A 12,715-nucleotide genomic window follows, 5' to 3' on the forward strand; every position below is an offset into this window, starting at 1 on the left:
TTCAAGGAGATTCTTCGACGAGGCTGACAGGCAGACAGACGGCGACCACTTTCGCTAATCTCTTTGCTTTTGGAAATTTATGGCTTCATTATGAGGACGAACAAAGAAGACGACGACGACGACAAGGAGCGTTGCCAGGACATTGCCACTCTTCGGTCAGTCATCCTGTCATCCCTGGCTCCTTGCCGTTCTACTTGTTGTTGTTGTTGTTAATGTTATGGTTGTCATTTGGCAGCTTGTAATTACGTTCGCCACAAGTTGTTGGCAAAAGTTGTAATCTAGATTTCATAGTCCAAAGGCGACAAGCAACAGCATCAAATTCAATTGAACTGTTTGAGTCAGCAAAAGTCAAATCAAAAGGATACGCTGCCTGGGTCCTTTTAAAGTGCCATTAAAGTTGGCAAAAGTCTGTAGGACATCAAGGCTGTGTCTGTGTGTGTGTGTGGGTGGGAGAAATTCTAGGGAAAATTACTGGCATATAAATTGCAAAATCATTTTTATCTCCATCCTTAAATTAACTCACAATTTCCTCCCGAGTTTAACTAGCCTGGCCCATTCGTTGGCTTGAAAGTGCTTAATCCCTAATTCAATGGCCATAAATTTTCCAATTATTCATTGACTTTGGAATGTGACTAATTTAATCGGAACTTGAACCTGTTGCGCTAGTTGGGCCTTCATTTTGGGGTGGTTTAATTAAATAACTACATATTTCGGCTTATTTCAATTGTTGGAGAGCTTAAATTTATTTATGTTTATTGCTAGTTATTTGGTTTTAATTTTCTGCTTAATTTATGGGGTTTTTAATAGAGAAAAACTATTGTAAAATTAGTGGTTTATTTTTATGTTAATAGAAATTAAGGTATTTAGTATTAAAAACTAATTGTTTGTTATTAATTATATAATTATTCTTAGCTCCCCCAAAAGAGCTGCTTATGCTTAACCCAAAAAACTCTCACCTTTAATCTAGCTTAAATTTCTCCTAGCAAAACCCCTTAAATATTCATTAGCCAATTAACCTGGCTCAAAGCCCGTGAAATGTTCAATATTTAAGAGGCCATCGTTTAACTTTCAGCCTCGAATCCCGGCCCCTCTCCTCGCCACCTATTTTATTTTTTGTTCTTACTCCACACCGTTGGCCCTTTTGCGGCTATCATACATGGCGTATGCGACATGTGACAACAGAATTATGCAAATTTCAGTGTCACCTTCAATTGCATACCAACCGCACAGCACATGCCACACACTCGCCGCACACACGCCGCAAAAAACACACACCGGCAAAGCCAAGAGTGACGGCGGTGGAAAAGCGTTGATTATTTTGCTTGCCAAGAGCCCGGAGCCCGGAGAGTGGGTGTGTCTGTGTTTCGATAAAATAACTCAAATACTCGCTGAGCAATGCAGCGTAAAAAATCAATAAACAAATAAACAAACAGCACGAGCACACATACATCAAAGCGGCTTAAATGCAAGAAAAAGTCTATTTAAATTGTCAACACAGAACCTACTCAAGTGGAGTGTGTGTCCTTAAAGTGTGCGTGTGTAATTGAGTCATGTGTTTGTTGCTATTGTTTCCTAAGTCAAATTTATATCAACGCACTTTGCCAGTATTGCAAGCTAGTAAAACCGCAAAAACAGAGGAAAACTTCCACAGGCAGTGTTGCGTGCAAGTTTTACAAGTGAAAAACTTTGCTGTCAGAGATACTTTATGTGCAAATTTTTGGTTTGGCAAGATACACAATTCCCCACAGAGACGCACACTGGCACCACACACACACACCCTATACACTCTGCTACATGGTCAGCAATTTTGCTTGTTGCCGTTGTCAGCTGACAAGTCATTTGCATGCACACACGCAGCATTCGAACAAATACGCAAACAGAGCCCCCCGAAAAAATAAGGGAAAAAAAACCAAGCTGAGAAAATACCCACAAAAAATGCCTTCGAGTTGAAACAACAAATATAGCAGAAACTGGACTGCAACAACTTCTGCAACAACAACAACAAATCGGCCACACCCCAGTTAGCATATAAATCACATTGTAAAAGACAAATTGAAAGATGTTGCTGCGGGCCAGTCGCCTGTCGTTGCCCCAATCCCATGCAATTAACATGCGCACACACAGAGAGAGAGAGTGCATTTAAAGGTCTATGCCAGGCCAACCAGGCCTCCTTCACTCTTAGATATACCCAAAAAACACACACAACAGAGTGTACTGTGGGAAAAAGGTACAAGACTTTATGGTGTATCGTTTTCTTAAGAGTTTTCCTAAATAAAACTTTAAGGAAAAAAGGAAATCATTGGTGACATTGTTACTATGAAATAGTTGTTGTTGTTGTTAATCAAAGAAAACTATAAGATATAGTATATATATAAGAATATTGCCTTCAGTATTATATTGAAATATCATATTTCGAATATAGAATTTTATTAGAATTTAATTATAATTTTATAATTTTATATAGAATAATAATTTTATTAGAATTTCATAAGAATTTTATTAGAATATCATTATAATTTTATTAGATTTTTATTAAAATTTAATAAAATTTTATAAGATTTTCTTCGAATTTTATTATAAATTTATTAGAATTTTATTAGAATTATATTAAAATTTTATACGAATTTTATTAGAATTTTATTAGAAATTTATTAGAATATTAATTGAATTTTATTAGAATTTCATAAGAATTTTATTAGAATTTTATTAGAAATTTTTTAGAATATTATTTGAATTTTATTAGAATTTCATAAGAATTTTATTACAATTTTATTAGAGTGTTATTAGAATTTTATTAGAAATTTATTAGATTATTATTTGAATTTTATTAGAATTTCTTAAGAGTTTTATAGGAATATTATTTGAATTTTATTAGAATTTCATCAGAATTTTATTAGAATTTTATTAGAGTGTTATTAAAATTTTATTAGAATTTTATTAGAAATTTATTAGAATATTATTTGAATTTTATTAGAATGTTATTAGAATTTATTAAAATTTTATTAGAATTTTATTAGAAATTTATTAGAATTTTATTAGAATTTTATTAGAATGTTATTAGAATTTTATTAGAATTTTATTAGAAATTTATTATAATATTATTACAATTTTATTAGAATTTTATCTATTTTTTTTTTTAATTTTATTTAAACTATATATTTATATTTCTTTTTTATTATTTATATTTAAATTAATTTCAAACCTAAGAAACAAACCCATATTCAAAGATTTTGATTTGTTACATCTTTCTCTTAACCATTCCCCAAGCTCAACCTAATTTCCATCAAATCTCAAGCCATTCCTGTGTTGCTTCCCCCTTTAAGACACGCCCATGTAACCCGGCAAATGATGAACTACCCGGCCCGACTGGGGCACTTAACTAACCCCCGCAATGTCCCCTTTAGCCCCCAATGAGAGCAACAATTAAATGTCAAGTCTCCTGATTAATCCTAATGCCAGGCAGCCAGGCAGGCAGGCAGGCAGGATCCCGGGCAAGGGGAAACTCCTAGATGACCACAGTGTTGTCAGGCCGACTACGTTGTCTCCGTGGAAATTGAATTTTGCAAGGCAATTACCGGCCACAGTGGCCAATGGCTATGATGGCCAATATCCATAGAACGAATCACAATAAATGGTTATGGGGAAAATCGTGGCATTTCAGGGGGAAAACCCTCACGATTTGCATGCATAAACAAGGATCATCGAAGAGCTAAGCATTATTTACTGTACCAACAGCAGCCGGACTTGGGCGGACAATAATGCCATTGACTGGCTTAGGGCCAGCAGCAGCAGCAGCTGAACCCTCAGGACATACCAATTTGAGGGCCAGGACAATGGCAAAAACATTTAAATGCGAATAAAGTAAAGTTGCCTTCGAGCCGGGGCGATAAGCGGCATCTTTATTGTTTATTAGAAATGATTATTATTAATATTCTCTCGCACAATGAGAATTTAGTTAAGCGACAGAGTGTGCGACGCTCGTTTTCCACGCACTAATTTCTCATTTCCCTGGGCACTTAATGAGTTTTCCCCCAGGTGTCCTGAGGCAGATTAACAGATTGTCACCATGGGTCTTAAAAATCCAGCCTGGTCAAAGGACATTTTCCCCTCGAATGTTACTCAAACTCAATAAGAAAATATGTCAAGCTGGTTGGTAGAACAACGCTTAAGCTGCCACGTAACCCCACTACCTTCGGTGGGGATTTTTCATATTTTTCCTGAGGTTTAGAAACTTGGCTGCCAACTTTCTTCCGCTTTCCATTAATTTTTTTTTTTCCTTTGCCACGCTTACTAAGTGCATTTTAATTTGTCTTTTATGAAGATGGTAGTTTGGATCCTGGTCACCATATTTTTTTACTCTTCATTGTGCCGTGCATATTTTCCGCAGCTCGCTTTTCTCCGGCCATCGTCACTGTCAGTGCAGCAAATTACAACAAATTAAATTTTCCAACTTGCCCTTTGCCCTTCCTGCCAGACGCAAGAGACAGGTGATTATGCATATTTTAAATGGTCAGCTTCCATCAACTGAGAGCGCTCTCTTTTGATGTTACACTCTAAAAAAAAAAGCAGTTGAGATTAAAGAAAATTTATAAAAAATTAGGAGAAGCGTAAGTAATTTTTTAACTTGGTTAAGAGGTATTTTTTAGGCCAAGAAATTACTTAATTGGAAAGCGCTGATTCAGCAAAAATAAATTCTATTTCAAAGTATATTTCAAGGATTTTTTATGGGAAATTTTGTATAGTTATTACTTGAATTTTGTTAAATTTCCCTTTAAACAATTATCATAATTTGTTTCAAAATTTATTAGTTTCATTTCCTTAAATTCCTTTTCCATTTCAACTATTTTTATAATTAATTTTACATTTATTACTATAATTTCTTCAACTTCCCTATTTTTCACAGTGCACTTTACTGTCGCTTTCTGGTCATGTCAAAGCCTTTTTTAATGGCCAATGAGTTGGCGTGAAATCGGTTAAGCCAAAAGCCTTTTGGCTGAAAACGAGCGAACGAACAAACACGTTTTTTGATATTGAACAGATGAAAAGCGGCAAATAAATTTATTATTTGCCTTGGCCACTCGATTTGTTATTGGTTCTGCCATCGCCCTGAAATTTTGATTACATTTTTTCCAGCTTTCCGTTTGCGATTCTGACAGTCGTGCCATAATTGATTAATCATCGTCAGCACTGGACACACTTTTCTGACGCTTTTCTGCTCGCCTTCCCCCCCAAAAAATTATAAACTATTTTCTCATTGTATATTTTGGCTGGGAGCAGGAGCGAGCCAAATGCCAAATAAACGAAACGAAAGATAAAAGCGAAAAAATGGGAAATGCATAATTATGAATTAGTTATTGCCCATTAGCTGGCTGGCAGAGAAAAGCGAAGGAAAAACGGGTGGGGTGGGGGAAAAGCTGGCCAGCGCTTTGAGGAAACTAAAAACGGAAGCAAAAAACAGTGCCAAATTGTCTGTCTGCGTGGCGTTCAAGTCAATTAGACAGTGAGCTTGAAAAATTGACTTACCAAATGGTTTTTTTACAATCAAGCGGAAAAGGGAGTGAGGCGAAATATTTATTTATTTATTTGTAAAACATTTAAGCTGTGGCAGCTGAAGGGATTTCTTGAGTTATGGGAAATTATAACGCCAGCCTTTGGGTAAAAAAACATAAATATATGGTTAAGCTTACATATTTTCATAAATTATTATTAAAATAAAAAACAATGTATGTATTAACATACTTATCAATATTTTTAATATTTTTAAAAATATATTACAAAATTAAAAAAAAGCGTAAATATCTATATTAATTGTATATTTTACACCTGCTATTAGAATACCTGTTTCAGCTATAGACGTACCTTTGCGTCCATTGAGTAGCGATTATCAGCAATACCGCGACCGAGCCTATCCCAACAACCTCTACTGATAAGGACCCAAAGAGAGCGAGCGGAGACTTTGCGCTCGGCGCCAAAGAGAAAGCCAACACAAGTCTCCAAAGCCCCAAGAGAGCCAACGACGAGTGCCAATCGAACACGAAGCTGCTGCTCGGCTGCCTGCCGCTGCCCTGGCTATGACGTAGTAGCCACTGCCGCCGTCGACGCAGGCTGTCGTCCTTTGGCGTCGACGCCGGCAGAGGACGTCGTCGGTCGCTGGAGCTGCTGATAAACAGTTTTCGTTTATCATCAGTTTTCAGTTTGTCGATGGCACAGCGCGCAACTGGACGTATTTTTCCCGCTTTCCCTGGCAGCCGAAATGGCCAACGGAAATGTATAGAAGATATAGCAAATAGAAAATAGAAAATGGAAAATGGATCAGCTCATCGACTGACTCGCGTGTGAGAGTGCGTGTGTGTGTGTACGCCCGTGTGTATGTGTGTATCTGTGTGTTTTTTGGCCAACTTTAAACGCTTTCTGTTATCAGCAGGAAAAAGGAGACGCGCGCGTGTGAAGCCATGAGTGGTGCTTGGTGCAAACAAAGTTTTGGCGGCATTTTCAATTAATGGCCAAAGTCAGCGAATTTTCAACATCAAATTCCATCGAGGAAAATTGAGGAGAGCAACAGCAAAAACACACACTTTTTATGGGTTTCCCCCACAAAAGAAAAATAGAAAAGCAAAAGAACACAAGCGTAAGTAGATTCCACCTTGATTTAATGAGCAAGAAAATATGGTAATTAAGGTTTTTAAATTTTTTTTCATTTAAAATAAAATTTATTAAATATGATTAAAATGTAGTAAAAAGTTTAACATTAAAATAATGAAAGAAACATACAATTTCTAAGTTAAAATAAATATTACATTCTCTATTACGAGTTTATTGATTATTATTTAAACTAAAATACTTCCAAGAGTTGTGGCTAAACATAATCAATTTTAAATTAAAATAATTACAATTTGGAAAAATTATTTATGGAATTTTTGCAACGTTTTTGAAGTAAAACTTTAGTATTCACAGATCAGCAGAGGTTCAAATGACGAAAATAAAAAGTCACCTGAGCTAAATTTTGGTAATAAAATAAACAAATGAAATGTATGTTAAATGCATTAAAAAAAAGTATTTACATTAAAAACTGTTTTAAAATTTTAGTTTATTTAAAAAAAGTGATAAAAGCTCACAAGTGATGAATGCCAAATCAGGGAAACCATATGTAAACATTTGGCAAAAATTATGGTCTGTTTGGCCAAAAGTAAACCAAACATGGGCTAAAATTAAAATAATAAAAAAATAACAGCAGTGAAAGTTAAACATAAATATTTAAATAAATGTAAACAGAGCATTTAGAAAGCAAATATATATAAAAGCAAAAATAAAACAAAAAATAAACAACAAAATGTTGGGAACAAAAAGTATGGAAAATACAATAATTTCAAATATTTAGCATAAATTAGATTATAATTTTTTAAAAGTTAAATTTAGTTCCTTTTTAAATTTCATAATCCAAAAAATTCTGAGAAAATAAGAAACCACAATAATTACTGCTCTTTTAATAACCAAACGAAATTCTAAACTGAATTAAAAAGAAAATGAAAAATAATTGAGCAAACCGAGTTAGTTAAGCTTGTAAAAGTAATTTAATAAGCCAAAGTTCCTGCGGAATTTTATACAACAAAAAGCAAAACTAGTAACAAGTTGGCTAACTCATTTTTACAAAATTAATGAGGAAACTATGTAGCAGAAAAAGAGTCAAATAACTGTGACTACAGAAACAGAAAATCAACTAGAAAATGGAAAGGTAAATATAGGGAAAAACAGACAGAATCTATTTTGTGTTTGCCAAATTTTATAATTAAAATAAAATAGTAAATATTTTGGCAAGAAAGAAAACACATATATTTTCACAATTTTGATAGTTTAAAAAACATATTTATTTTCACAAATTTAATGAGGGAAAATGTATTTATTTACCTATAATAGTTCCTGTCTTATGGGAAAATGGATAGCATAAAATTTCCATGTATATTTGATTGGCTGTTGCGTCGGCATAATTCATTCCACGAAATGTTTCCATTATGCTCTCTGCTTTTGGTTCTTGGATCTCCAGTTTTTCCCTTCTTGGTTCTGGGAAATTGCACAACGAGCCAAACGAAGGCTGGAGAAAATTATGAAAAATGCGCTGCGACTTGAAAAGTCAAAAATTATGTAAATGCAAAGCATTTTGTGTTGCTCTATGCATGTAAACAATTTTTTGCACCATTATGCGCCATCAAGTATGCAAAGATATGTTGTGCCAGCTTCCAGCTCCAACTCCCGCCAGCTCAGCTCAGGAGGGATATCTATTTGAAGGGATCTAAGGGTTTCTGAGAGGAGAAGCTGAAACAGGAGCAGGACGACAGGTAGTCACTCACCTGACTGCGGGCGGCTTTTGACATGCCAGCCAACGTGTAGAACATCAGAATGTTTAGATTTATGTGAGCCAGTGACAGCTGCAGGCAAAGATTCGGATAGGGATTGAAAGCAGGCTGGCTGAGCAGGCAAGGATGTGGCCCCTTAAGCTGCTCCTGCCTGCTTGTGCCTCTGCCTCTGCCTGCTAATCCTTCAAACTGTGCAAATCACTTTTGGCAGTTCCGCTGCTCGTTCTGGCCCAAAAGTTGAAAGTTTTCTGTGATGTAATCGCATTTGCTTCGCCTGTCTCTTTAATTAAATTTAAGAGACTGACAAAAAAAAATATACGTAGAACCTAGCAGAGCAGAGAGGCTGTTCTTCCCGGAGCGTGCAATATTTAACTTTCGAGTTTTGCATTCAATTCACGCACCAAAACTTGGCCAACACACACGCATATATGTACAAATTCCGGGCCTGGTTTTTACTGTGAGCTGGCCAAATCCCCGGCATGCTTTTAGTAGACAAAATATGCGCCTTTGGCGCTAAGTTTTTCTGGGGCGACATTTGTTACTTTCATTTACGCACAAGCAACTTACAGGGAAAGAAAAATATACTTTTTTAATTTAAGAAGAATTTATTTTTAAAGATTTTTGTTTGGGAAAGTTTGGTTTATAAGCCTAGAAAATATTTGTTAATATTTTTTGCCAAATCATTGCCTATTTCATCAGTTTTATCAGTCATTGTGACGTCATTAGATATTGCTTTGATATCGATTTGTTGCCAAGTTATTTTGTTATCTTATATAGACGTAACGTAGAGAGGCAGACATCTCTCAATTCTTATCAAAAATTACCATACTTGATAATGAATCCTTTAGCTATTAAGTTATTATTAATTTTGTATTATTATTTATTATTTATTTATTAGTTTTATGATATTTATTTAAGAAATTAACGTTTTATATTTATATTTATCATTCATCTATTAACATATCCATTTATTTCTAAATTTTTATAAATTTTATTTATAAAATATTAAAGCCTAATCAAAATGTTTCTCTCTGTGCAAAAGTATCTCCTTGAACCGCCCAGATAAAAGCTATTTGGAGACAGAAATTCAGCAAGAGGATGACCAATTTGGGTGCCATTTTTTTCGGGCTGTGCATTGGCACTCCCCGTGGCAAATAAGATTAACGTTACCCACTGACTCCTCCAGAGGCTCAAAGTAGTAGTGAGCCAGCCCTTCCAGCCTCATAAAACGCATATAGAGAACGGAGAGACTGAGGAGCAAACCCAAAATACCAATGCCAGGATAAATATAAAGAACAGCCAACGAGGCGCACACACATGCCCGAGGTGTTTCATTCATCATCAAGTGGCAAAGTGGCACGTTCCGCTCTCCATTTCCAGCAGCCAAGAGAAGCAGGCTTTATGTGCAACTTTTCCTATATTATGCGAACAATGTTTGAAACTTTGGCTGGCTTTCGAGGCTTCGGGTCGCAAATCTAATGCACAGGCCCTAGGGTCCTCTCACCATGACGATCCCTTCCACTCGGTGTCCATAATTTAGGGTTTAAAATTTTTTATTGCCTACATTTTGGGCGTCGCCAGGCGAGTCGGGGTTTTTATGAGTCCCGTCCGAAGTGAGCTGCATTAATCCCCTGCAGCCATCAAATGACGAGCGGTGGGCCACGTGCTGCGGCATAAATTAAACAATTGGCCAACGGAGCGCCATGTGTTTGACCAGTGGCGAATATTAAGTATACGCCGTGGTGTGCCCTCGAAATTACGCATACGACGCAGAGAGTGAGACAGAGAATGAAAGACGAAAATAAGAAGAAATCCAGGACAAAGTTTAGCCTAAGACGCGGTCCTTGGAATTGTTTAATATTAAATTCGCCACTGACCCAGAAACTTTTAAGCAGCTTAAATGTTAATTAATTTCGAGAAAGAAAAAACAACAAATGGTAATGGAACTGTCAACGGAATTTTACAGCCTACAAATGTACAAAATATACATATATATATCTGTGAGCACCTCATCCGACTCCATTAACATTTAATTTCGGGAGCCACTTCAACTTGGAAATAAATTACAATCAAATGGCAGCCGCCGCCAGCCAGGGAAATGTGCGGCCACAGCAGTAAAGTTTAATATTTCTCTTTGCCTTTAAAAGCGGCAGCAACAGGAATTATTAAAAAATTGTGCAATAAAGGGGGAAAGGACAAGGACAGGGACAGGGATGGGAATGGGAATGGTTACAGAAGGTCCTGTGAGTGACGGGTGAAGCGAGACGAAGCGCAGACATTAACCTGATGCGAAAACCGGCAACAGCAGCCGAAAAATGTTTAGTCGTAAACATATTAAAAGCTACTTTGCATAAACTTGGCCCGTCAAGGATTCCTCCTTCTTGAATATATATATTTTTAAGGTGGAGTTGGGGTCACATTGCCATTTGCGATTTATTGAAAAGGGAAAAGCAAACGGCAGCAAACGGCAAAAACCCATAAAAAGCCCAGCAAGAAAAAGGGGGAAAATTCTGGGGAACAACAAAAGCAAAGCTAAGAACTCTGACGACCTGACGACGACGAGTTGACGACCGTGGAAAATGGCAGGTAGAAAGGGAAAAATCGCTGGAAATTCTCCCAAAACCCCGCTCACCATTCATTCACTCTTTATTAGGCCGACGTCTGGTTAAAGGCTTCATTAAAAACACATTTCCTGCACAAATGTTGGCCCTCCCCCCCAAAATGCACCAAAAAAGGAAAAATAATATTAAGAAGAAAACAAGAAATAGGAAAAGGGACTCAGCGAATATATTTTGCATTTGAAAGGCAGCTGTCAGGGCAGCAAAACAAACTCAACTGACACCAGAATGCGAATTTGTATGCCAACCCGACTATACAAGTGGCAAAAACGATATTAAATTCCAGCGAGTATCGATGAAGGAAAAATATTTTCCTCTAGCTTGGAAAATTGCAATACTACCAAGACATTGAACTATTTTTTCTAGATTTTTGTTGTAAAGAAAAGGAATTTGTAATAGCAAATAATTGAGGGTAGCTCCAAGGAGCTGGAAACCGTAGCTACGTTTTTATACATATTTCAGTCAATTTTTATAACTGAAATCTAACCAAGTAGAACTAATATAAAACACAAGAAATTCTCTTTAAATTATGTTTATAAAAAAGACTTTAATCTAGTCAAGGGACACCAAATAAATTCCAACAAGAGCTTATAGTGCCAAGTCCAAGAATGGAGTACAGCTCTTCTCTTTCTCAAAATTGACTTTAAAGCATGCTCTGCTCACCCTTATATACATATACATATATATATTTTGTTATATATCTGTATATGAACTCTATGAGCTTAGTTTATCAAAGCAACAGCGCGGCAGCAGCGACTTATTTATATTTTCGCATGGCGTTTGCGTGTCAGCTGGTGTCAAAGCGCGGCTAAGCAAAATATTTACAATGCAGCGGAGCGCGATAAAGGACCCAGGACGATGGACACAGGACACTCTATCCAACTAGTATATGGCTGCAAAAGATAATGCCGGCGGGGGTGAGGGAGATTCGTCTCTGTGAGAACATAATCAAGTTTCAATTTGAAAACAACTTTGGCGAGTGTCTGGAATTTTAAGCACAACTCGAATTGGCCTAGGACCCACGTGTGTCGCAAAAAAAAGAGAAAATAGAAATAGAAAAGCGAAATGGAAAAACAAAAAAAAAGAAAAGCGAAATGGAAAAACAAAAACCAAAAAGGAACAAAAGCAAACAACAATAAATGGAACAGGAATGCGAGCAAAAGCCAGCAAAATGTACACAAAAGGCTGCATTTGACAAGGGGGCAGAAGCCGGGTGCCAGGACATTGAGGAGGACATGGAGCCCCTGAAAGTCCTGTTACCCTCACACATGCACACATCAAAGCACAGGCAACACGCATCGATGGTCCTGCTGCTGTTGCTGCTGCTGCTACTCTCTGTGCCATTTAGTCCCCTAGCCTTGACACAGGAAAAAATATTAATTATTATATTACAACTAATTAGGAAGTTGAGGTTTTAATGTCATTTAAATATTAATTAAGAATAACAACAATAATTAGCAGAGAAATAAATACTATTTAAATTAATATTAATATGGTATTTTTGGCATTAGCCCACTTCTAAATTTATAACTTGGAGTTTTGGCATCAGAATTTATATTTTATATGTTTTATATACATTATATATTTTATAGATATTACATATTTTATATATTTTATAAATTTTACATATTTTGTATTTATTTTATATATTTTATTAGCTTCAACTTCTTGGTATACCATCTCTCCTCTGACTTGTTGTCACTTTGGCTTTGGCACCGTGCAATGGCCAGTTCATTATGCCACTGG

The 12,715-nt window shown here is 36.1% G+C and overlaps 1 protein-coding gene across 2 annotated transcripts in view; it reads left to right on the plus strand.

Annotated features, from left to right (window-relative positions):
* Positions 1 to 6,213: 6,213 nt before the first annotated feature.
* Positions 6,214 to 12,715, plus strand: part of 5-HT1A (5-hydroxytryptamine (serotonin) receptor 1A) — a 71,260-nt gene continuing 64,758 nt past the window's right edge. The window contains exons 1-2 of one of the 2 annotated variants that reach the window (XM_070284489.1): positions 6,214 to 6,367; positions 6,425 to 6,628. The gene's annotated coding sequence lies outside the window, so the exon portion shown is untranslated. Of the gene's footprint in view, positions 6,629 to 12,715 lie in introns of both variants that reach the window. The other variant, XM_017177661.3, reaches the window with a different exon arrangement.

Source organism: Drosophila kikkawai, chromosome 2R (assembly GCF_030179895.1).
Source record: "Drosophila kikkawai strain 14028-0561.14 chromosome 2R, DkikHiC1v2, whole genome shotgun sequence".
Lineage (NCBI taxonomy): Eukaryota > Metazoa > Arthropoda > Insecta > Diptera > Drosophilidae > Drosophila > Drosophila kikkawai.